We start from the raw sequence: 24,238 nt of genomic DNA, 5'->3' as shown, positions 1-24,238 counted from the left end.
TTACCTGAAATTCAGGCCTGGGACCTTGCCGGTAAATGACTTTTCTTCTGGGTGGAAAAGTAAAGGAGTTCTTACTAAATCCTGCCCTGGCTGTGCAGCCCCCAACGAGTCAGTAGCGCACCTTTTTTTTGGTTGCCCGGCTTATAGGGTTGCTAGAAAAATATGGCTAAAACCACTATGTATGGGGTTGGGCTTCAAATGTCACAAAATGGCCCTACGTGTTCTCCGCACTGACACATCTTCTACTCCTATGGTGTGTGGGGTAGCCACATTTTTGGGTAGTGCATGGCAGACCCGTACAAGGAGGGCAAGCCTGCCCCCTATTTAGCCTAACCACCGGACAGCCCTATGGCAGGAAGTGCTTTTTACGATTTTCATGTGACAAGTCTTGAGTTTGATTTTAGATAATTAAACTGAGTAGTATATGAGGATGGTTGAATATACAGGAGCGTTGAACCCCTACTCTTTTATCTTTTTTAATGTACTGTATAAATTGTATACTTTTATGATGAATTTTTTATCGAATAAAGTAAATACAACAACAGCATAGCTGTCAAGATATCCTTTATAGAAATAAAGCTTATGAATTGAATTGAATTGTATTCCAAGTATTCGAGAATTTCAGATTGTGCAGCTTCAGACCTAGATTGATAGAGAGTCGTATAATAGTCTCTAAAACAATTCGCCACGTCCACCGAGAATGTGTAGTGGCTCTATGACCCTTGGTAAGATTAGCTAGGGTAGTGCCTGGGCGCTCTCCCTCACCATAGACCCTGGCTATTGCATATTTACCCAGGAATTTCACTTCCCTATGTGCTTTTGTATGGTATTCTTCTAACGTACCTTTTAGTGTGTCTTGTAATTTGGGATCATCAGTGGTCTGCGTGGCTTTCTCTAGATCTGCCAGCGTTTGTTCCAAGCGCTTCAGATAGTCTCTAATTGATGATAGCACGTCAGAGTGTTTAGATATTGCCACAGCCCTTACATAAACCTTGAACGCTTCCCAGACTGTTGTGAAGTGTAGGGCAGATCCTATATTTGTCTCAAAGAAGGTTTCCATAGCCTCCTGCATCTCCGCACGAAATGGTTCGTCTAATAATGCATAGAGTGGGAATCACCATGTAAATGAGGGTGGCTTTCTATGTGGGGCAGTCAAGACCAGAAGCACCGGAGAATGATCAGAAAAGGTTTGGAGGAATACCTCGCAATCTTTAAGAGAGTGCTGCAGTGTCCGTGAGAGAAACCAGCAATCTATTCTGGTGTGCAGGTTGTGGGGTGCAGAGTAGTGCGTAAAGCCCCCAGATAGGGGTGATCGGAAATGCCATCCATCGAACATGTTTAACTCTGTTAGTATGTCTAATATGACTTCTGCAGCCTGTGTGCGGCGTCGTGGCGGGCCTCCGGTTGAGGTCAGGGTTGGTCGTACAATTAAAGTCCCCTCCCCAAATCTGCGGTACATTAGGCATCATTCTAGCAATTCTAAGGAGTTCGGAATAGAATTGCGGGCAATCAAAGTTAGGGCTGTATACATTTATCAGTAGGTAGTCTATACTCTGTCCTCTACATCTAGATATCACATAAACACCATTTGCATCTGTATGTAGTTCTTCAAGTGTGAATTTGGATGTAGGGTTGACCCATGTCAGTACCCCTCGGTGTGTGAAGTGAATCCCGCTGCATGTAGTGTGCCCCTTATGTTACTTCTGAGTCGTAGGACATCGGGAAGTGTGTCTCCTGGAGGAGTGCCACATCCACATTATGTAGTTTGAGATAAGACATAACCTTTCTAGTTTTACGTTGATCGTTAAGTCCTCTGATGTTCCATGTCAAGAGCCTCAGATTAGTATCCATTGGTTATAACTACATTAAAATGTCTTATGAGTGTTGACAGTTAGAGGAGCGGTCCTGGCTCCGCGTATAGTATGTTCAGGGCTTGAAGTGTCTTTTTCGACGCGTGGGATGAAGCATCATGGTCAATGTATATAAGTGCAAGTGGAGATCATCTCGGAGTGCAACTAAGATGAATAGGAACGAAAACCGAGGCAAAAAAGAGAGTTCCAGGTCTTTGCAGCGAGGTAGAAGGATCTTCCTCCAGCTATGGTCTTGCAGATCTGTGGGGTAGTGACCAGGGCCCGTTGGGCAGAGCGGAGATGTCTAGTGGGATTGTAGAAGGAGAGGCAGTGATTGAGGTATGCAGGTTCGGCGTTGTGGAGGGGTTTATAGGCGTGCATGAGCAACTTGAAGGTAATTCTCTTGTTGATAGGTAGTCAGGTGACCGGTGATGTGGCTGTGGCAGGGGATGTTCAGGATGAGTCTAGCTGAGGTGTTTTGGATGTTCTGCTGTTTCATTAGAAGTTTTTGGGTAGTGCGAGCATAGAGTGTGTTGCTGTAGTCGAGTCTGCTGCTGACGAGCGCATGGGTGACTGTTTTCCTGGTCTCAGTGGGAATCCACTTGAAGATCTTCCAATGCAGGTGGAGAGTGTGGAAGCAGGGGGACTAGACAGTGGTGGTGGGTGATTTAGAGCGAGGAATCCAGGATCATGCAGAGGTTTTGTGCATTGGTCCGTGAATGGGGGATTCTGAGCGCTGCAGGCCACCAGGAGTCATCCCAAGCAGAGGGGAGGAGCCCAGGATAAGGACTTCTGAGCTTGAGGCAGCTGTCCTTCATCCAGGTGGCGACTGCCTGCATCCTGTTGTGGAAGTTGCTCTTGGCAGCTGTGGGTACGTCTTTGAGGTAGAGAATCAGCTGGGTGTCATTGGTGTAGGAGACGACGTTGTCTGTGGCTTCTGTCGAGGGCTGCAAGCAGGGCCATGTAGATGTTGAAGTTGGTGGGTCTCAGGGAGGATCCCTGAGGTACTCCACAGCTGTTATCTGTGGGTTCTGAGTAGAACGGTGGAAGTCTGACTCTCTGTGTATGGCCGGTAAGGAAGGAGCAGATCCAATATAGGGCTTTGTCGTGGATGCCGGCGTTGTAGAGTCTTGTGCAAAGGGTATGGTGGGAGACGGTGTTGAAGGCTGCTGAGAGGTTCAGGAGGATGAGGGCTGCAGTCTCTCCTCAGTCGAAGAGGGTGCTGACGTCATCTGTAGTGGTGAGGAGAGTGGTCTCGTACTGTAGCTGCTTCTGAAGCCCGACTGGGAGAGGTCCAGGATGTGGTTCATTTCGATGAACTCGGAGAGTTGGGCGTTGATGGCTTCCTCAATGACTTTGTTTGTGAAGGGGAGTAGAGAGATGCAGCTGTAGCTCTTGAGGTCTGTCAGGTCGTCAGATGGTTTCTTTCAGCAGGGGGTTGATCTCTGCATGTTTCCAGTCTTCAGGGAAGGTGGCGGACTCGATGGAGCAGGTGATGGTGCGGCAGAGCTTGGGTGAGATGGAGGTGCCAGCTTTGTTGAAGATGTGGTGAGGGCAGGGATCTAAGGGGGCTCCAGAGTGGATGCTCTTCATGATCCTGAAAGTGTCATCAGAGGTGAGGGTGGTCCATTTGGGAAGGGGCTGCTGGGGCCTGGAGCTATTGGGTGTGGTGGTTGCGGGTGGGGAATCTTGGGTTATGAAACTGTTGTAGATCTCCTTGATCTTGCTGTGGAAGAAGATGGCAAGGTTGTCGCAGAGGTCTTGCAAAGGTGGGAATGTCTGCTGTCTGTGTGCTGGGTTTGGTAAATTCTTTGATCACAGTGAAGAGATCTTTGGTGTTGTGTGCATTAGAGTTGATGTGTTCCTGTATGGCTGCTTTCTTTGTTGTTCAAACTAGGTGGTGGTGTGTGATGACAGCGGTTTTCAAGGCTGCATGGTCTGCCACGATCTTGCTGCTTTTCCATCTTTTCTCGGGCTGTCTGAAGGTGCGCCCGGACTCTTGGAGGGCGGGAGAGAATCAATTGGCTATCTTGAAGGGCTGCTTGCCTGAGGTTTTCCTGAGTTGAGCCAGTGTGTTGGCGCAGTTGGAGATCCAATGGTGGAGGTTGTGTGCTGAGGCTTTGGCGTCCGTGGATGTCGGTGGTGGGGTTTTGCTGAGGGAAGTGGTGAGCTGGTCTTCGCTGACCTTGTTCCAGCTTCTGCAAGGATAGTGGGCGGCGTGGGGGGGGGGGTAAAGTGTGTTTGGTGAAGGAGAAGTGGACGCAGTGGTGGTCGGTCCAATGTGGCTCAGAGGTGTGACTGACAGAGATGTTGTTGCGTACCACTGACCATCCTAGATTAATTTTAGATACTTCCGATGAGGCGGGAAGATGGGGCTAGAAAGGTACGTGTCCTTCAGATCAAGACAGATCATCCAATATTTCACTCCGAGGAGGTTTTGGTGCGCAAATCTGCCTTCAATATTTAACATCAACATCTAGGACCAGGAGCAGTGTATTCTCCCTATGGATTTTGGTGCTTCCCAACTGGAACAGTCACTTTTCTAGTTAGGGGAATCCATGTAAGGATGCTGAAACATTCTCATAAGAATGACAAAGATTCACGTTTCAATTCATTAAAAAAAGGATTTATAGGCAAATTATAGAAAAGGTGCAATGAGCAGGTTTTGCCGCAAAGACTATAAATCATAAGTACAAAGAACTCGGACAGTTCTGAAAGAAATCCAGCATAGACTCGCCTTATAAGGTGGGGAATAGAGGGCCTCTCTTGTTTGAGAAATTCACATTCTTATATAGGGCTTTAGACAAAGACCTTCATACATTCAGTGGGAATACATGATTCTCATGGTTTGGACCAATAGAAAACAAGCCAGAAGAAACATTTTACTAAAGAATACATTAGAGTATTCCCTCAGAATAGTAATACATTCAGAATGTAACCATGTGTATAGTCTCAGCTGTACAGTTAAGACGATACATTGTTTTACCATGAGCACAGGACAGCGAGAACAGTTCTTTTTTTTTCTATTAAGAACCTTTATTATCACGGCAAAGAAATACAAGCATGGGCCTACAACCATCCCGGCCGGCCGCTAGTCAATCCGGAAGTTCAGCAAGCCATACAGAAAAATACAGTAGTCCTGAAAATGGAGCCAGATAAGTACACAGGATAGAACTCGCATTCAAGCGTATTGCGTGAGATTCAGGAGTCAAGAAGGTTCAGTTTTCAATAAAGAACAAAAAGAAAAAATATCAAAATCAATGCCATACGATCATACATGGTCCTACAATAGCAATCGTGAAACAGGAATCTGCAAAGAGTGCGAATACAGTTAAAGACATGGGGGCAAGGTATACGAATCAGGATAAATGTAAACAACACATACATGTCGTGTCGAACAGCCCCCCAGCCCTCAAACAAAACATACTGTAGGAAACATGAAAAACGACGACATCGAAAAGAAGAAAGGACAAAGGGCCATAGAGACAAAGAAAGAACAAATTAACAACCCCTATCCCTCTACCCCCCACCCTGCACCCCTGCAGAAGGCTACGGCCTACCCCCCCCCCAGCAGCGTGCCTATCGCCCTAAATAAGAGACCCGAAATATAGAAGAATAGAAAAAGAAAAAAGAAGGAAAATACGTGGAGAAGGGCCATCGAATTAGCTGCCCGGCTCCCTCCTCACCCACCGCGCTAAGAAACCCCATAAAAGCAAGATCAGAATAGCCACTGTAAGCAATAATTAGTAATACAGTCAATAACAACCCCGTTGAGTGTCCCCTCAAGCACCGTCAGCCAACCATGTGTTTCACTTTGTCCTAGACGGTCTCATCCCTGGCCTTTCCTATCAATAGTACCCACACACGGCCACCCACCATTCGGCATACAGAGCAATGCGGAGGGACCAACCGATCCGGGCGGACCGGGCAGCGCCATTACTCCTCTGGATTGTAGTCCCCAAGACCCAGCCGAGTACGTATGGCGGAAATCCATCTGCGCCAGTACCAATACCGGAAACATCCTCCAGTCCGAACATAGTCCCACCAGCCAGGAAAATAGGGTCACACAATCCGGTAATCGTTGAAACGCCGCCGGGGTAGCCCAAACTACAGATCGATGTTGTTTCTCCAGCCGCCGAACAGAGAAGGGCCCCGACAAGCCACTCACATATACAACAGGTCTATCAAAAGCAGTATCATGGACCGGGTCCTTCGGTGTCTCCACGAGCGTAGGCGTAGCCGGAGCATCCATCACTGATGCAGAAGCGGGCACATCGGCGCCTCCTTGAGTTCGAACCATGTCCAAGTGGAGCGGCGGGACAACAATGGCGGCCATCCTTCTTCCCAGATCTCGGGCGTCCCGGATCAGGGTCATATGCAGGGTTGTTAACGCAGCCAATATATCTCTGGACGTGGGCTCTCTCTTATGTCTCCAAATCCCAGGACTCTCCTGCACTACGGCTTCTCTGCCCGGATGAAGTGTGCGTAGATGGGTGCCATCCGCCATCTTAGCTGATCCGGCCTCGTCCTTCTCCACCACACCTTGGGACCGGGCCTCACACCAGGGACGAACAGGATTCACACGGGGGTCTCAAGAGGCAAGGCAGGTTTCTCAGGGGAGAGTCACCAAAAGGCTAAAAACTCCGCCGTTCCCTGGGGGCCGCTCGCTGACACCGGGAAAAGTCGGTAGTGTGCCCGGACACAGCATTGGAACGGGGGCCAAGTATCATGCACTCCACGCGACCCAGCTGCATCACACGACCCACAAGGCTCTCCGCAAGTTGGGCAGGGTCGGAACTGTCGTCGACGGCCCTAGAGTCTTCAGTCCCCTCTGGCCGACTCCTCACCACCACCAGAGGCCGCTGTTGGTGCATTCGCGGCCGGCTACTTTCAGCACTCGAGACCCCGGTCCCAGCTCCGTGAAGGCCGCAAAACATTCGGGGACACTTCAACGGGTCTGCCGCAAGTAGAAGTCTCGGGAGCAAGCGGTAAGTGAAATTTGTCCTTCGCCCATGCAAATATGTCGTTTCGGCCCAGGATATTTGTCAGGATGTATGAGCGGGGAGAGAAGGCTCACGGAGCCGAGCGTTTACGCAGCCATCCCGGTTGCCATCTTGGCTCCTCCGCGAGAACAGTTCTTGATTCAGTGCAATGAGAAAACGTTTCTGAGAACATTTTCTGCTGTGAAATCTAGACAAGCTTTATTCAAAACAGGAATCAGCGGCGGTTATTAAGTGATATATTGTGATGTTGAGGCAAGATGGAGGGCAGTGTAAACACAATCTTATGTTAGCATAAGCTCAGTTTGTAATGCTCTTTTTATTGACAAAAAAATCAATTCTTACCGTCCTGCCCCTGATGATTTTAATTATCACTTAAAACTCTTTATTACAGCACATCAGTTCTCAACTTTGGGTTCTTCTGCTTAATCTCTCCTAGATCCTTCAGAGTGTCATGAAGCAAGCTTTGCATCTCTTCAACCTTATCATCGAGTTTCTTCCACTTTGTTCCTCTTGTTGCTGAGCTTCTTATAAAGGCAATTTATTCCCTTCTCTGGAGAAATTCCTTTGCAAAATGTCAAGAAAATGAGCACACATTCAATTCTAATTAGTATAATCAGGAAAGGGGTTTGTAGTGAATTCAAAATTCCTCCTCTTACACTACCCAGCCACTGCTATTGTGACAAATCCAGACCCGTGGATTCAAAGAAAGACCCTGACATTCCCCAGGCACCTGATTCTTCCAGTTCAGTTACTTATGCGAAGGCTTCCTGTTTTCAGTTTCTATTTCTGGTCAATTTCTGTAGGTTTTTTCAGTGTTTTCAAGTTATTTTAATACCTTAAAAAACAGTGGTTACGCATTTTTGCGCCATTAAAAACAACAGAAACAGTGTTTTCCAGTGTTCATTGAACGTTTTGCTTTCATTATTGCTTGCTTTCTGCACTGATAGTGCATGGTAACTAAACAGTGTACGTACAGTGTATATGAGGTCCAAATACATTTTTACAAATCCAAGTTATTATAGTACACCCTACAATACTTCTACAGTGAGTCTTTGGTCATGCACGTTAGCTTGCTCTTTCCTTCCCATGTAAACTTTTATCTGTGAAAATGCCCTCTCAACATTGACACTTGAGACGGGCAACGCCAAAACAGCCAGTATACAATTTGCTAACTCTGGCCAATGACATCGCTTTCCATGCCAATACTGTTGCACCTGAAGACTGCGATTCACTGGGACAGGTTCGGCAACAATCTGTGCGTCGCGAGCCTCCAACCGTCATCCAGACCAAGGTAACCCTTATTATTTACTTTCACATAGATCTTCGTACAGCAAAGTTAAACTTTCACCACATCTGCCACAAACAGTACCTTTTATTTTCTTCTTCACACGTCAAACCGCAAGACTTTTCCTTTACTTTCCGACATGCAGCACTGCGTACAGTCTTCAAATATGTATATTTTCCGTTCTGCTGCGATGGGCCTTTCTTCGTTAATTAAAAATTGCCACCAAATTTGTTACGAGAGGAGAACGAGGAATGAGAAAATATATTTATTAAAGAAATAAATATCAAAAGGCACACACGGAGGTGGAAGCCGGACATGCTGCTCTTAGCACAAATGAAGGTCAGACGATGACAACGTTCCAAAACGTCATATAAGTAAACGCTTAAACATCTATTTAATTGCATCATAATGCAGTTCTCATTCAGCGTGGCCGATGTACGGTTGACCCCCCTGGCCGTCGCCTACTCAGCCGGGCATTTGGCATGGTTGCTCTGCATCTTCCCCGCAGCTATCCAGTCTCGGCGGTGCTGGTGGCGTTTCTCCAGCTGGCTGTTGAGGTTTTGGGATGAGACTCCCCACCCGATGCCTCCCGGGTTCAACTTCTGCCGCTTCCCCACGGCCTGCCCTCTTGCTTTGCCTCCCGTGGTGTGACCGGGATTCGCGAGTCTTGTTGCCAGGTACGGGGGTGCAGGTGCGGGGAGATTCTCGGCGCTGCGGTGTGACGCCCCCGGCCTTTTTTTTTGCTATCCGAGCCTGGGCGGTGCGCCCTCCTGGACTGCGTTTCTGCCTCCTTCGGTCTGGGACCAATGCCCCTGGCATCCAGGCGGACTTCCCCAGGCTCACCCCTCCTGATCATCCCCCGGCAAAAGCCTGTGCACGCATCTTACAGCCTTCCATTCACCTTTGGTTTTGTGTCTGCGTACCCCCTCTGACTCTACTCAATGGAATCCTGCTCTCTGGGTCCCTCTTCTGGATTCTTGACTTTGGTGACTTTTGTGCATCCTGCCATTTTTGGAGATGGTCTCTGTTTATACCTACGACCCGGACCCGCCATTTTGTTTGACCTTTGTTCCGTTCCTTCTTCCCTCCCGACTCTTCCTGATGACCCTCGATCATTTTTTCTCTTTGTGCTGGACTGCCTTAAATATATATATATAAGTATTATATTATTGTTAAAGCCTAATCTCTATTAAAATGTAATCCTGTGTGAATTTACTATTTGTATATATAGAACTCTAACCACTAGTATATGTATTAGACCTTTGTACTTACTACCATTCCTATTTAATTTTAGAGTTCATCTGTTTGTATCACTTCCTTGTATGACTTTACAACTTGTACATGTGCAATATTTTCCTGTTTATTTCTCTTCCTTGAGTACCTTTACACCTTGTACATTGGCAAAAAAAATCTGTTTGTATCTCTTATGTAACTCATGTAATCCAAAGTCCTTATGTAACGCAACTGGTTCATTTGTAAAGCGCTCTGACACCTTCGGGTTATGTTCGCGCTATATAAAATCGCATTAAATAAAATAAAATAAATGCAGGGGACTACCAATAAAACTGTTTAGCAAAAATATCTGAATATCACTTAAAATAAACTATAAATAAACATGTTTTGTCAATGCAAATTATACTATGCACAACATCAGGTATTTTATTCCAATTGGCGCATTTGAACGACACCAAGACTTCAATTCCCAGAGCACACTTGGTTGTTAAAGAAAAAATACCAAATGAAGCTAAGTCATATGGTATCCTTAGAAGTAATTGTGGGCGTCGAGCAGAAGGAGAAGTAGATTACACTAACTGAACGCCTATCTGTCGGCGCGGTATGCGCAGTTACACCTTAAAGGTAACGTATGGTGTGCGGTATAACCCCACAAGAAGAGCAACAAAAAAATAACGCAACAAAAAAAGTGACGTACTATACAGCCCGGGTGGCTTTCGTACACAGAAGGCTTCTTTCTCTCAGGATCGCAGTACCCTGGACGGGGCGCTGGAGGGGCCACAGGAAGCGACGCGCTCTTGACGCAGGGTACAGGCCGGGCGGAAGCCTCACCAGCAGCGGTCCATATTTCGCATGGGTCTCCAGCTGTCTCAGGCGCGGGTGCCGCTCACTGAAAGAGACAGGTAAGAGTTGGGAGCCCGTCAGCTGACGGACTGTGGTGTGGGCTAGGGGCGCCCTTGCCTTCAAACAGAACCCTGTTTACTCGGTTGTTCCCGTAAACACTGACCGGCACCGGGGAGCCGCGGTCTCGCACGAGCATTAACACAGCGGCGGGCCCGGTCCCTCAGCTCTCCCCGCCCCAGCCTGCTGTACACATCAGCAGACATGCCAATAGACCCGATTCAGGCGGGAGACTACCCATTTTTCAAGCCAAAAATGGCTTTATTTAGCTGTCTCCCGCCTGAAATTGTATTTTCTACAATTGAAGTCAATGGGGAGTTTTCATTCTCCCGATGTTTTATTTTAAATATCCCATGTCCTTGTCCTATAAGTTTGACATGACTGCATCAGTTACTGCCCCTTAGGTATACCATGCCAATGTGGGAGCTATAGAGATGGGCAACTTGAGGCATTCTGTTGTATCAATCGGGGGCGAGTGTCTCTAGAAGTGACCCCCCATTGCTGGTTATGATATAGATAGCGTTCGCTGGACATTATCAGACCTGACACTAGTGCTCCGTACAGGCTCTTCGTGTGTAGGGTTACTTGCGAGGCAACATTGGATCGATTGGGGGCGCCCTCTAACCTAACATAGGGACATGATGTGTGTTTCACTTGCTGTGTACTTAAAGGTTTTCTTTCCTGACGGATACAATGAATATGTTGGCTTTGGCTCTGAATTTGATAGAACTTGGCATAATTACTTTGACTGACTTAGGAAATGCTTCGACGTACCCGCAAATAGCAAAGGAATTAAAAACGTGCCTCTTAGTGGCTATTTGTCTACTATGTCAAATTACTAAGGGAGCGTGAGTTATGTGCGCACGTTTGCCATCGATTACTCTCATTCTAGATTTCTTTTTTGGCGTTCTGAGTTCCGGCACGCTCTGTGGACTTTGGAGACCTTTCCACTATTTTTAATTTCTTTTCCAACTTTTGCTAAAGCAAACCATCTATATTACCCTCACAGGGGGAACAGTTAAGAGCAGATCGAAAATTACTATCCTTCTTCATGGATCTGAGGTGGGGAATAGTTGGAAGGAGAGCCTCGTAGATCATAAATAGACACGTTTATATTTCGTTGTTTATACCATAAGTTCCTACAACTGTCCAGTTACGTGACCGTTGTTAGTTGAAACAAGTTCTTCAGTTGTTTTGCTTCTCCATTTCGGAAAGGATTGTGTCTTCCCGCATACAAACTGTATAAGCATTACTTGTCCACACTGATTCCTTCTTCATGGCTTCCAAATATGATGCATATGTGATTGGTAACACTCCTGAAATAACACCGCAACCGTTTTGGTTCTGAATGTCGAGCACAAATTATTTCTTTAAATAAATCTCAATGTGACTCGTTACAACTTTACTTAAGTACAGTGCTCTACACATAATTTGAAGGGGAGCGCGACTAATACAGCTTCTTTAGAGAAAAGATAACACTGGACTCAAATATCTCAACACTTTCTGCAAATGAGCCAGTCTCTACTCTTTGCATTGGGCTACACTTGTATCTCTCAAAAGTCCAGCCAGTGTGTAAGAAAAAGCCCAATAAAAGATTATGTGTGACCAAAGTCTGCTTAATTTATTAAACCCTGAAAAATGCATTCTGTGGCGAAGGTATTTCGAGAAACAGTGTTTTCCTTTATGAAAAAATCATGACTCGGCCCGATTTATATTATTGTAGGTCAGTCATTTTTCTTGTGATGGTACCTCTTTAATATAACACAGAAGTTACATTTGAGTGTACTTTAGGTAGGGATAAGGTGTTTTGAATCCCAGATGCACTGCCATCATTCAAAATGTTCTTATGAATCTAGCAATGCCTAAATATTAAGTATGTGGAAAAATGGTCCGACGAATTTCAAATACTTTCACTACAGGATACGTATTTAACCGAGTCAATATCATTACTGGGGTTCATTGTGTGTCTGTTCTCGGTAATCCTATGGTTCGAGCGAGCAGTGACCTTGTCGGTGCACTGCCATCGTTGGGCTAATTTGGTGATAAAGGTCGAACAGTCTATTGCTACTATATTAAAACGCACCAGAACAATGTGAAAATGTGAAGTTCTGGAAATATCATAATCTTTAACATCTGTTTGCTGTTTGAGGGAGTTTAACTGATATGTTAGTACAGATTGAGAGCAATGCAGACTAACTTCCGCAAGAATAGCCAGATACTTTCAGCTTCATCACAGGATTTTATAGTGTCAAAATGACTGGCCATATAGAGATAACTCCCTTAAGTGTCGGCTATGATGAGGCTTTCGAAATGCCCAATCAACAGTTTAGAGTAAGAAAGATGAATGGATAAGGGGGGTCCTTGCTTGATTCCTACATATTTTATCATTATAGAATGCTGAACAGCCATGTGGGGCTATCCCTGTGCGGTTTTACATCAATGACACATTTTCTAAATATCAAGTTAGGTGGCGTTCATTTTTTTGACAAAGGATTGTACAGTGAACACAACCAACAAATGTTAAGGCTTATGGCAAAACTTTATAAGACAACGATCAAGAGACCTAGGAGAGCTATGAATGTGGACAGTATAACTCTGAAACCCAGATATTAGGGGCCCATTTCAACCCTTTGATAAGATCAGACCAGTGGTAGCACTTGAATCCTGATGCACCAAAATTATTATTTTATTATTTATTTATTTGTTTAGTTTGTATAGCGCAAACAGCTACCCAACAAAGGGTTTCCCGGCGCTTTGTGATTCAGAGAAGGGAATTTGGACAGCTGACTTAGATGTTGAACAGCCAGGTTTTAATGGCTTTTCTGAAACTGATATAATTAACCTCTGAGCGCAAAGCCTGTGGCATAGAGTTCCACAGGGAAGGGCCAAGGTAGGCAAAGGATCTGCCTCCCATGCGTGATAGTCTTATTTTAGGCACAGCAAATTTGTTCGCTGTTGCGGATCTCAGCGTCCTGGAAGGACGGTAGTGTTGTACCAGATTTAGCAGGTATTTAGGGGCTTTATTTGCTGAGATTTTATGCATAAAGCATAGTGATTTGAATTTAATTCTGCTCTCAATTTTCAACCAGTGCAATTCTCGTATGAGTTTGGTAGTAGGTGCATGGATAGGAATTTTACCTAACAATCTTGCAGCAACATTCTGCACGGTTTGTAGATTGCGGACTGTGGCTTTGTTGGCTCCCAAGTACAGTATATTGGCATAATCCAATCTGGATGTTATGAGGGCGTTAATGACAGTTCTTTTGGTGTGATCTGGTAGCATCCAGCAGATTTTCTTTAGCCACTTCAAGATGACAAAGCAGGTGGCTGATGTTTTGATGGCCTGCTGGTGCATGCTAAGAGTGTCATCTACCACAAAGCCAAGGTTACGGGCCTGGTTAGTTGGAATAGGAGGAGAGCCCATTTCTGGGGGCCAGTGTTGGGGTCCCCAGAGTTCTTTATTTTTTCCTAGGATTATGAGTTCGGTTTTTTCACCGTTTAATTTTAAGAAATTATTTTTCATCCATCCAGCAATTTTTGTAAGCCCAGTTCTCAAAATAGAGGGATCATTATTGTCAGTTGGCGGAAGGGAAAAGAGAAGCTGAGAGTCATCAGCATAGGAGAACATTATCAGTCCAGTATCCTTAGCTATTTTAGCAAGAGGGCTCATGTATAAATTAAAAAGTAGTGGGCTTAGAATTGAACCCTGGGGAACGCCATGTTTAAAGGTATAGGTATCTGAGTATGTAGAGTTTGAAAACATTTGGAAAGTTCTATTTTCAAGTAGGGATGTGATCCAATTTAAAGCAGGGCCACAAATGCCCATTGAGCGAAGGGTTTTTATTAGTACCGCATGTGAAACAGTGTCAAATGCGGCACTGAGGTCTAAAAGCACCAGTGCCACTGTTTCACCCTTGTCTATCATTTGACGAATATTTTCGGTTACGCCTAAGAGAGTGGTTTCTGTTGAAAAACCTGCTCGGAAGCCAGATTGATGGGGAGGTAACAAGTCATGTGTTGTTATATAATTTGAGAGACAGCGGTGGACATGTTTCTCTAGAATTTTTGCAAATATAGGTAAGAGAGAAATTGGTCGAAAGTTTGCGGGTACCTTCGGGTCAGCATTAGCTTTTTTTAGGAGGGGATGGATCATGGCATGTTTCCACTCCGGTGGAACACATTCTTCTTGCAAGGATTTATTTAGAAGGTCTGTGACAGTGGATAAGGCTTTTCTGCTAAGTAGTTTTAAAATGGAACATTGTAGCGGGTCTTTTGGCGAACCTGATTTAATCGTGCTTAGAAGTTCGGTGACAGTGTCAACGTTGAGTGTAGGCCAAACACTCAGAGAAGGGGTAGTGATTTTATCCGAAAGGGTGGCAGAATTGGTCTCTTCACTATCTGATCTATTAGCATCACTACAATCATAATGATTTTCCTCATGATTGTCCTGATTGAGTTGGATGGTCTGATAAATGTTATCAACTTTGTCGACAAAAAATGCGGCAAGTTGATTACATTGGGTTTTATTTGTCAGGTGGGGTTGGTGAGGTATTAGAGCCAGCTAACTCTTTAACTGTTTTGAACAGTGTTTTAGCTTGATTTAAAGCAGCAGTAATTTTTGAGCAGACAAAGTTGGTTTTTGCTCTACTGCACAGCTTTTGGTATTGGTTTAATTGATTTTTGTATTCATTCTTAGCTTCAACGGAGTAGGATTTTCTCCATTGACGCTCAGCATTCTTACATTTGGTTTTTTCATGCTTTAAAGCGTCATTAAACCACGGAGCAGGTGGACGTTGGTTAATGCCTTTTAGCTTAGTCTGAGGAAGACAGGAGTCAATGGCTGTTAAGAGCCATGATTGAATAGAGATGGATAAATTTTGAACTCCTGAAGTAGTGTATGGTATCGTATCTTCTAGCAGGGTATTAAGAATATTAATATCTAGTTTTTTCCATTTTCTCACCATGGTGGGCAGCGCCATAGGGGAGATATTGGAAGTTGGCGTTTGAAAGGAAAATTTGATGGGAAAATGGTCGGACCAAGGAATAGGTAAGGCTGGGAAGGTGTTTAAATTCTGAATATTAGAAAAGATTGGGTCCAGTAAGTGACCTGCAGTGTGGGTTGGGCCAGAATTCTTAAGACTTAAATTGAGGGATAGGAGGTCATCAATAAGTTCCGTGGCCTTAGAGCAGTGCTCGTTATCCAAATGAAGATTTAAATCACCGATGACTGTAAAATTGGTAGTATTCATAATAAACGGGCCTAGAAGTTCCAAAATATTATTTAGCCAATTTGAAGCAGCACCAGGTGGACGGTAGATAAGCGCGCCGGAAAAGGTAAAATTGGGTGAGAGTATGATTTTAAAGGTGGCGCCTTCACATCCTGGACATGGGAGGTTTATAAACTCACAGGTATATACTTTTTTAAAAATAACAGCTATGCCACCTCCAGTTTTATTAATTCTGTCAAGGCGTATAATCGCATATGAGTCCGGGAGGGCCATAGCCACGTGTGGTCCGGAGCTTGCATGAAGCCAAGTTTCAGTGATGAATAGTGCATCAGGGGCTTCATCCAATAGAAAATTTAAAAATTTCTATTTTATGTCTTGGCAGAGAGCGACAGTTCAGACTGAAGAAGGTGAATACTTTAGAGTTAGATGTAGCACCTGTAGCATTGGTTAGGGTCTCAAGCCTTTTAATTTTAGTGGCATACGTAGTTAGTGAGCAGCCATAGCAGATGTTATGGTGTCTATTTAAGTCGAAAAGACAGCAGTCTGGTTGTCTAGGCGTTCTTAAGGCAAAAAGCTGTTTTGCACTATATTTTATATAAGGGGAAGCAATGGTATCGCTAATTGTCTGGCTACTAACACATACCGATAAAATTGGTTGGGAGGTGGGTGTCATGGCCGCTGGGCGCGTCCGAGGCGCGGACGGGCTGACTCAGGCGTGACTCCGGCGCTGATGTAGGCGCGTCCACGAATCGCGTCCGCTATCGCGGAGAGTATACGTTTCCTTAAATAGTGGTGGCTAGAGCGCTGTTAGGCTCACGCCCCTACCCAAGATGTCCGCCGTATTTTTAAGAGCTTGCAGGTGAGATCGGTAATCAGCCCGAAAATCGGCTGTCAGCGACTAAATGCAGGTTCACGCTATGTTTAGTGCAAAGGTTAAGCTAGTGCAAGTGGGAAAGTGAATTAAAACACGCCGTTTTAAAAATGCTCGTATTCAGCAATCAATCACAGTAAATGTGCAGTCTAGCTACCTCTCGGCTATTTCGCCTCAAGAGGGGTCCAAAAGGTTACAATATGCAAAGAATCTCTATACTACAATTTATTGGAAAGGTAAGGAATTTCTGGCTGTTGACCTTTCAGTGTTCTGCTGAAGGGAAACCCGCTACAGTGGATCAGGGTACTGAAACCTGTGTTTGAGGTCTCTGCTGCAAGGCACGACATGAATGTTAGGCACTGGTTCTTTAATTTGAGAAAAGAGTTAGGGTATGTGCCTATGAAATAATTGCTTATCGGCCATGCTCAGCCTATCTGGTAAGGTTCTTGCCCAAGCGCTCAGTCCGCGCATAGGATATTGGGTTTTGGCTTCAACTTGTATAACCACTTTAAGGAAATCTTGTTCTACTTTGCATAGTTGTATGGCGGTTCAAGGTTTCACAATTTTGACACCCACTGACAAAGTGCCACCTTTATTCTGCTGCTTTGCTGATTGAAAGACTACTTTCTACCTATTAATCGACTTAACCCATGGGAAAAGCTACATTCCTCAGGTAATCCCCTCTGATCTATTATCTGGAATCTTGAGACTGTACCAATCTATTTGGTTAGTTGTACATTAAGTATGGGTCCATGGCACCACCAAGAGGGTTTCTGCTACCCGCGAGTAAATTATGATCGCATGGATGCCCCAATTTTATTAAATCTATTTATGGCAGACCTGGATTTTTATTTTGCAGACAGCACTACTTTATTAAGTTCCACACTTCCTGGTTTAAAGCATTCTGTGGAGCCTCTGCGTGATTATTCCAAAGCAAGCAAACTCAAAATCAGTATATGCAAAACGAACATCATGGTCTTAAGCAAAAAAAGAACAGTAAAGTCTGGCTTAATGAGTTTGCATTGGAGCAAGTTGTTACCTTAGCATGAAGATGGACACCACACTTGTGTGTTTTTCCTATCTCGCACTACAATATAATATTTGATGAGGTCTTACAGTATATATATTTCTCTTTGAATCAGTGGAAATCCCCTTTTTCATATTTGTTTAAATATTTATTTAGTTTTTTAGGTCATCATAAACCGCAAAATAGGGTGGAAACTCGCATCTGAAACAATTGTAGAACATCAAGGAGGCAGAAGTACACAAACATCCGTTTACACGGGTGACGCACATAGCAGCAAGGAATAGCATCAAGAAGGACGAAGTGCATTAGTGAATGAAATGCCATTACGGTTCATACTTGAATTGAGATTACATTGAAGGATACACGATCTGTACGGAAGTGTAGGTCATAGTATTGTAGCAAGCTCCCCCAAACATTGAAAAATTTGCATGGGCACCCCCTTCTCCTGTAAGTGACTTTTTCAGTTGCCATGTATAGGTCAATCCCCTTCTCCCAATTGCCTACGGTCAGGACTTCTGGTACTCCCCAGCGTCACTCCTTATTGCACCAGCCCAGGTAACACAAGCATTGGCACAGCCAATAGGTCTCGCCTTTGGGACCTTTATAAGTATTTAATTATGCAGCGCAATATCCTTGCTGCAACATCACTGTTAAAAACTAAACACAAGGTCCCAAAGGCGAGACCTATTGGCTATGCCAATGCTTGTTTTTTAAAAGGTACCAATGCTATTCTCAAAATAAAAGAACGTTTTGCAATAGTCACACATTTGGAACTTTGCGCCTTACTGTAGTCACTCACTTTGTTTTTTTTTTTTTGTTTTTTTTTGCAGAGTTTTATATAGCGCGAACTAGAACCGAATCAGTTATCAGAGCGCTTTACATGAGGACAGGCTTTCATTTTTTTTTTTTAGGCACGGGGAGATTAAGTGATTTGCCCAGAATCACAGGGGGTTTTGGGCGTCGTTACCGAGACTCGAACCCAGATCCCCAGGTCCGAGGTCGAGCGCCTTAGCCGTTAGGCCAACCCCTCTAACATGTAACCCCTCTAACGATAACCATGTTATCGTGCTCTGTACCGTCATTATCCTGCTGAACATCATTTCTGTGCTAAATGTTAATGCTACGAAGTAAATAATGTAATTTATGCTGTTATTAACTCTTAGACTCGCTGCTTGATAGTTTAGCTTGTTTTTAATCTGTGTTTAGTGTTTTCATTGCTGCAGCGTGTTTAGTTTAGAGCAAGTCTCCAGGCCTCATGCACTTTGTCAAACAACCAAAACCCTGCATCCCGTACTCGGGAAAGGGCAGCCAGGATTCCGCTGCGAATCAGAGCGCTTTGCAGACTTATCTGGAGTATGAAGCGCCAATTACCGATCCTAGGTTAATAATGGCATGTCGTTGTTTATTTTAAAATGTGATAAAAGTGTTCACACTGAAAAGAAGCATACTATAAAAAACACTTCAAAAATAGACAAACGCGCACAAATTCTGATTGGAAATGCAACGTCTTCGGTGTTTGAAGCCTGGAAATAAAGGAAACGAGGTGCAAGTCTGGAAAGGTAGATACATCTGTGAGGCACGGATTGCGACTGAGTGAGACAAGGCAGCGCTGGAAGGAAGGAGAAATGCGAGTCACGGCCGGAGGCCGGCCATGAAAACAATGCAGCGCTCCTGAAACTGAAAGCACGGCCGGCCGGCCGTGAAAGCCTTTGATGCCGCAGGGGGTGGAGCGGCAAACTGAAAGCACGGCCGGCCGGCCGGCCGTGAAAGCCTTTGATGCCACAGGGGGTGGAGCGGCACCAAGCTGGGCAACAGATGGCTGACGATTTGATACTGTGCACACGCATTTTAGGTCAATGCTCTTGCGCATTGACCTAAAAGCGCCCGGGCACAGCACCAAATCGCCAGCTAGTTAAACCTCTGTTTAAGCCCCTTTATATCTCGCTCCCGCTCAATGCGCATGCGCATTGAGTTAGGTCGCTCGACCTAAAAAAACGAGTTTAGCCTGGGGGTGTCCACATCACCTGGGCCACCGAGTAGAATATTCTTGGGCTCGAGAGGGATATTTGATCTCAATAAGTGACTGAGTTCCCTCACCACCTGTGCCCAATATTCTTGAACAACTGGGCAGGACCATATCAGGTGTATAAATGTACCCTTGCTCCACTACATCGCACACATTCTGGGGACACCCCCCTCTCCATGTGATGTAGGCGGTCACAATCATAGTAGACTTGGTGCAGTATCTTGAGCTGTATCGGGCGCAACCTGGACTTGGTTGCATTAGGGCGCCTCCCAGTCCACATCCTCCATCCTTCCCACCCACCTTTCTCTCAGCTTACTCATTGTATCTGGCATATTGTTATTGATTGTCTTTGTAAGGGAGGGAGATCACCTTTGATCCAAGCTCTTCCACTGATAATCTACCCTCCTGTGGGGTGTATTCGGGTATATCATGTCTCCCAATCCCTCCGCTTGCCACGCATGACTCAGTTGTACATATTTTAAGTATTCTTTTGGGTTCATTGGGTACTCCTTCTGAAGGGACGAAGAGGGCATCAAGTTAACATCTTACAGGAGATCCCATATCTGGGAGATCCCCATCAGGTTCCCATGCCCCAAAGCCCTTGTGTTTACCCAGTTCCCACATTCACGCTCTATTCCCTTGCCTTTGGTTATCTTTACTGCCCAACCTATGTATTTAGTGGCCTTCTTCCAGGCATCCAATGCCATCCACGTCGCTAGCCGCAACGGTCGAATGCCTTTCCTTCTGTTAATGTTAATGTTAATGTTAAGAGACATTTATTTAGCGCGCTGTCACCATGAGTTTCCTGGCGCTGATAGAATGCTGAAATTGGACAGAAGGAATTTAGTGGCGATGGGAGAAGAGCAATGTTTTTAAGGATTTCCTAAAAGAAAGGAGGGAACAAGAAGTCTTGAGTGAAAGCGGGAGAGAGTTCCACAGCTTAGGTGCCAGGTGAGAGAAACTGCGACCACCAGATCTAGTAAGTTTGAAACGGGGAACGACTAGGAGCTGGAGGTGGGTGGACCTCAGGGTGCGAGAAGGACAGTAAGGAGTAATCAGGGACTTCAGGAAGGCAGGGGAGGGACCAGTGAGAGCCTTGAAGACCAGGCAGTGGACCTTAAAAGCTATTCTTTCACTGACTGGTAGCCAGTGGAGTTGATGTAATAAAGGTTGGGCCGACTGCCATCTGGGGATTTTGAATGCAAGTCTGGCAGCCTGGTTCTGAACAATCTGTAGCCTGGACAGCTGGGATTTGGGAAGGCCGTGATATATCGAATTGGAGAAGTCCAGACGGGACATCACCAAGGCTATTAAGACTTGTAGCAAGGCTTCGGGAGTCAGGAGGTGGGCAACTTTCCGTATCCTGTATAGCTGGAACATACAGGAGGATGTTACTGCACTCACCTGGGCCTTGAGAGTGAGCCCAGAGTCAATAATGACCCCGAGGCTCTTTACGCAGCCAGCAGGAGAGGGAGGTGTACCAAGCTCAATGGGCCAGTACTGGGGGCCCCAATAAGGGGCACATCTCCCAGGAAGGAGAAGCTCAGTCTTGCGAGGGTTGAGCTTTAATTGATTTTGGTTCATCCAGTGCTGGATGTGTGTCATGGCCGTCTGAAAGTTGGTGACAGCGTCAGGGGAGGTGAGGGGGAAGATAATTTGCAAATCATCCGCGTAATTAAACACGGTGACGTCCCACCTACCTAAGGAGTGGAGGAGGGGTTGAAGGTACAAGTTAAAAAGAAGGGGGGACAAGGAAGATCCCTGAGGGACCCCGCAAGATGACAAAACGCTGGTGGCGCTGAAAGGACCCAAACTGACTGCCTGAGATCTCTCCTCTAAAAAAGATTTAACCCAGGACAAAGCAGGCCCACAGACTCCGGCGGACTCGACACGGTGGAGTAAGATGTTATGGTCCACCGTGTCGAATGCCGCCGATAAGTCAAGTAGGACTAATGCCTGGGGTAGTCTTCTGTCGGCGTTGCTTCTGAGGTTGTCCAACACGGCAAGAATCACAGCCTCTGTAGAATGGGCTGGTCTAAAACCGGCCTGGTTGATTGCCAGGAAGTTGGACTCCTCAGTGAATTGCGAGAGGCAAGTAGTGACATGTGCCTCTAAGATTTTAGACAGGAAGGGCAAGAGGGAGATGGGCCGATAGTTAGCGAGGACCGCTGGGTCCGCGCCGGGTTTCTTTAACAGGGGCACCAGTACGGCCTCCTTAAATGACCTGGGGACTATGCCAGAATTGAGGGAAAAATTAAGTAAGGGAAGGATGCATTGTGGAAGGGTGTGACAGATGTCGCGGAGCACAGAGGGGGGGGCAGCAGTCCTTGGGGGAACCAGATTTCACACGGGTGGACAGCTTGGCAAGGGAATCCGGGTCAAGTGTAGGAAACCGGGACAGGGTAGAGGTATTGACGGGGGGGGGGGGTACTGCTGTGGCTAGAGAGAGGGAATGGGGAATAGAATTTTTAATTGTGGCGATCTTGTCAATAAAAAAGGAGTTTAAAGCATTGCATGACTCTGCAGAGGGAGGCAAATTCGGGAGTGTCCTGGCGTCCGATGTTAATTCGCCAAGGACCTTGAAAATCTCTTTGGATTTGTTGGGAGCTGTTAAAATTCTCTCGGAGATGAAAGCAGACTTGGTAGTGATGATGGCTTTTTTATAAGCTTTCCGTGCGGACACGTACGCCTCCCTGTCGGAGCTAAGATAATTACGCCTCCATCTACGCTCCAGTTGGCGCAGCTCAAGATGTTGTTGTTTCAGGGCAGAGTTGTACCATTTATGGGAGTTACTGAGGCGTGTTCGAGGGAAGCAGGACAAGGGTGCAAATAGGTCGCTAGCCGTCGTGAGCCAATGGGAGATATTAGCGTCCATGATGTTGACATCAGGGATGTCAATAGTTGGAGGCTGGGTCTCAGCAAGGGAGGAAAGGAAGGCAGATGAATCAAGGGCCTTCCATTTCCGAGCGGTTCCTCCTTCCAGAGAAGGAGGCCTAACCAGACCCTTTACAAGGATGGAAGACTCGATCAATGAATGATCGGACCAGACACAAGGGGAGATAATCGGGCAAGAAAGCGACACCCCCTGTGTCCAGATGTGGTCTAGGATATGACCCCCGATGTGAGTAGGGGAGGTGACGTGCTGAGTCAGATTGAGGCTAAGGAGCGCCTCGAACAATTCGATGGCGTGAGGGCCAGCGTCAGCGTGATTAAAGCAATAGTTGAAATCTCCGAACATAGCAATGCGGGCTGAAGAAGTCATCAAGGCAGAGAGCTGCTCGCACAGAGCGGCGGGGAACAGGGGCATAGGGGTAGGGGGACGGTATAGGACGATAAGGGTCAGAGCGCCAGCTTCAGTTGCCAGGCTGATGACGAGATTCTCGGCATCAGGGAGACATAGTGAGGAGGACGTGATGAAAGACAAATCTTTGCGTATGACTGCCGCCACCCCACCGCCACGGCGGCCGATAGGCCGATTGGCGTTCAGCATGTAGTAGTTAGGGGGTAGAGCAGCCAGGATGTCAGGAAGGGAAAGATCAGACAGCCAGGTCTCAGTAAGCAGTAGGATATCAGGATTCTCAGCTGTCAACAAGAGAAAAATATCGGCATGGTGTTGAGGAAGAGACCGTGTATTAAGATAAAATATACGAATGCAGGTCTCGGGCGGGGTGGGGACAGACACGGATGCCCGGATGAGTCTAGGAGAAGGCAAGTCGGCCGAGATGCCAAGAGACACCAGACGAACCCAAGTTGTGGATGGAAGGGCACAAGGGGGACACTGGAGGCTTCTGAGCGAAGCAGAGGAGTAAGTGATGGAAGGGGCGGCATCTCTGGGCCCTGGGCCCGTCTGGCCGCGGAGGGGCGCAGACGGGCTTTCCTTAGGCGCGCAAACGGCGCGCCCGCTGCGCTTCCTGAGGAAGCACATTTTTTATGGGGAAGTTAGTGGATGGGCGGTGGGCGTGGCCTCCAAAGGGGGCGTGGCCAGAGCTTTGATCGTGGCGCTGGAAACAGCGTTTTAAGCCTTCCACTGACAGCGGTAAGCCCGCTTATCAGCCGAGTTGACTGGGGGTAAGTGAGTTAAAAGAAAATTGCACACAAACAAACAGTTTTAAAAATTACACTCTCCCGGCTTTCCGCCTCAGGAGTAGAGCATTCGCATCTGGACATGTAATGCAAAAATGACTTGTCAGCTTTCAGTCTGTAAGTGGAGTGTCCCTGCGGTGCAAACGACCAATCATTTACCACCATGTGTGCCGCAAAGTAGTAGGCCCTAACGTCTGGGAGAGCTATCTCTCCATGGTATGGGTTACGCTGAAGAGTCTTGAGCGCTATTCTGGGGTGCCCCCGCTCCATAGTAAAGTTCTCAGGTCTCGCCCTAGCTTGGCAAACATAGCATCTGGGATTGGATAATATGTGTTTTGCAGTGTATATAACAGTTTGGGGAGTGTAGTTATTTTAAAAATGGCCCCCCTCCCCAGTTACATCGGGGGCAACACATGCCAGTGTTCGCGTCTTCTTGAAATTTCAATATTATCCTTCCAAAGTTCCTGGACGGACACATTTATTTTATTTTAAAGGTTTTGTATAGTGCTGGCTAGACCCGGAGGTATCAGAGCGCTTTACATGAGCATCCGATCGTAGTTAGAGGTTACATCGTTACAAAGGTTACACAGTTATTAGAGCATGGCAACATAGTTACTTGTAAGGTCAAGATAAACAATAAGCACCAATACAAAAGGGGAAAAGCAAGCAAGGGGAAATATTCAAGGGAGGGGGAAGGAGCTGGGGAAGCAGATAGGTAATGAAGGCGGGAAA

General features: G+C 46.1%; 1 protein-coding gene across 1 annotated transcript in view; it reads left to right on the top strand.

The window, feature by feature from the left end:
- The first annotated feature begins 9,910 nt into the window (after positions 1 to 9,910).
- The window catches only part of DUSP16 (dual specificity phosphatase 16), a 359,160-nt gene continuing 344,832 nt past the window's right edge, over positions 9,911 to 24,238 (top strand). The window contains exon 1 of the mRNA XM_078673542.1: positions 9,911 to 10,273. The gene's annotated coding sequence lies outside the window, so the exon portion shown is untranslated. The remainder of the gene's footprint in view (positions 10,274 to 24,238) is intronic.

This window comes from Lissotriton helveticus, chromosome 1_1 (genome assembly GCF_964261635.1).
Source record: "Lissotriton helveticus chromosome 1_1, aLisHel1.1, whole genome shotgun sequence".
In the NCBI taxonomy this organism is placed as follows: domain Eukaryota; kingdom Metazoa; phylum Chordata; class Amphibia; order Caudata; family Salamandridae; genus Lissotriton; species Lissotriton helveticus.
This window is presented reverse-complemented; position numbering and strand designations above follow the sequence as displayed.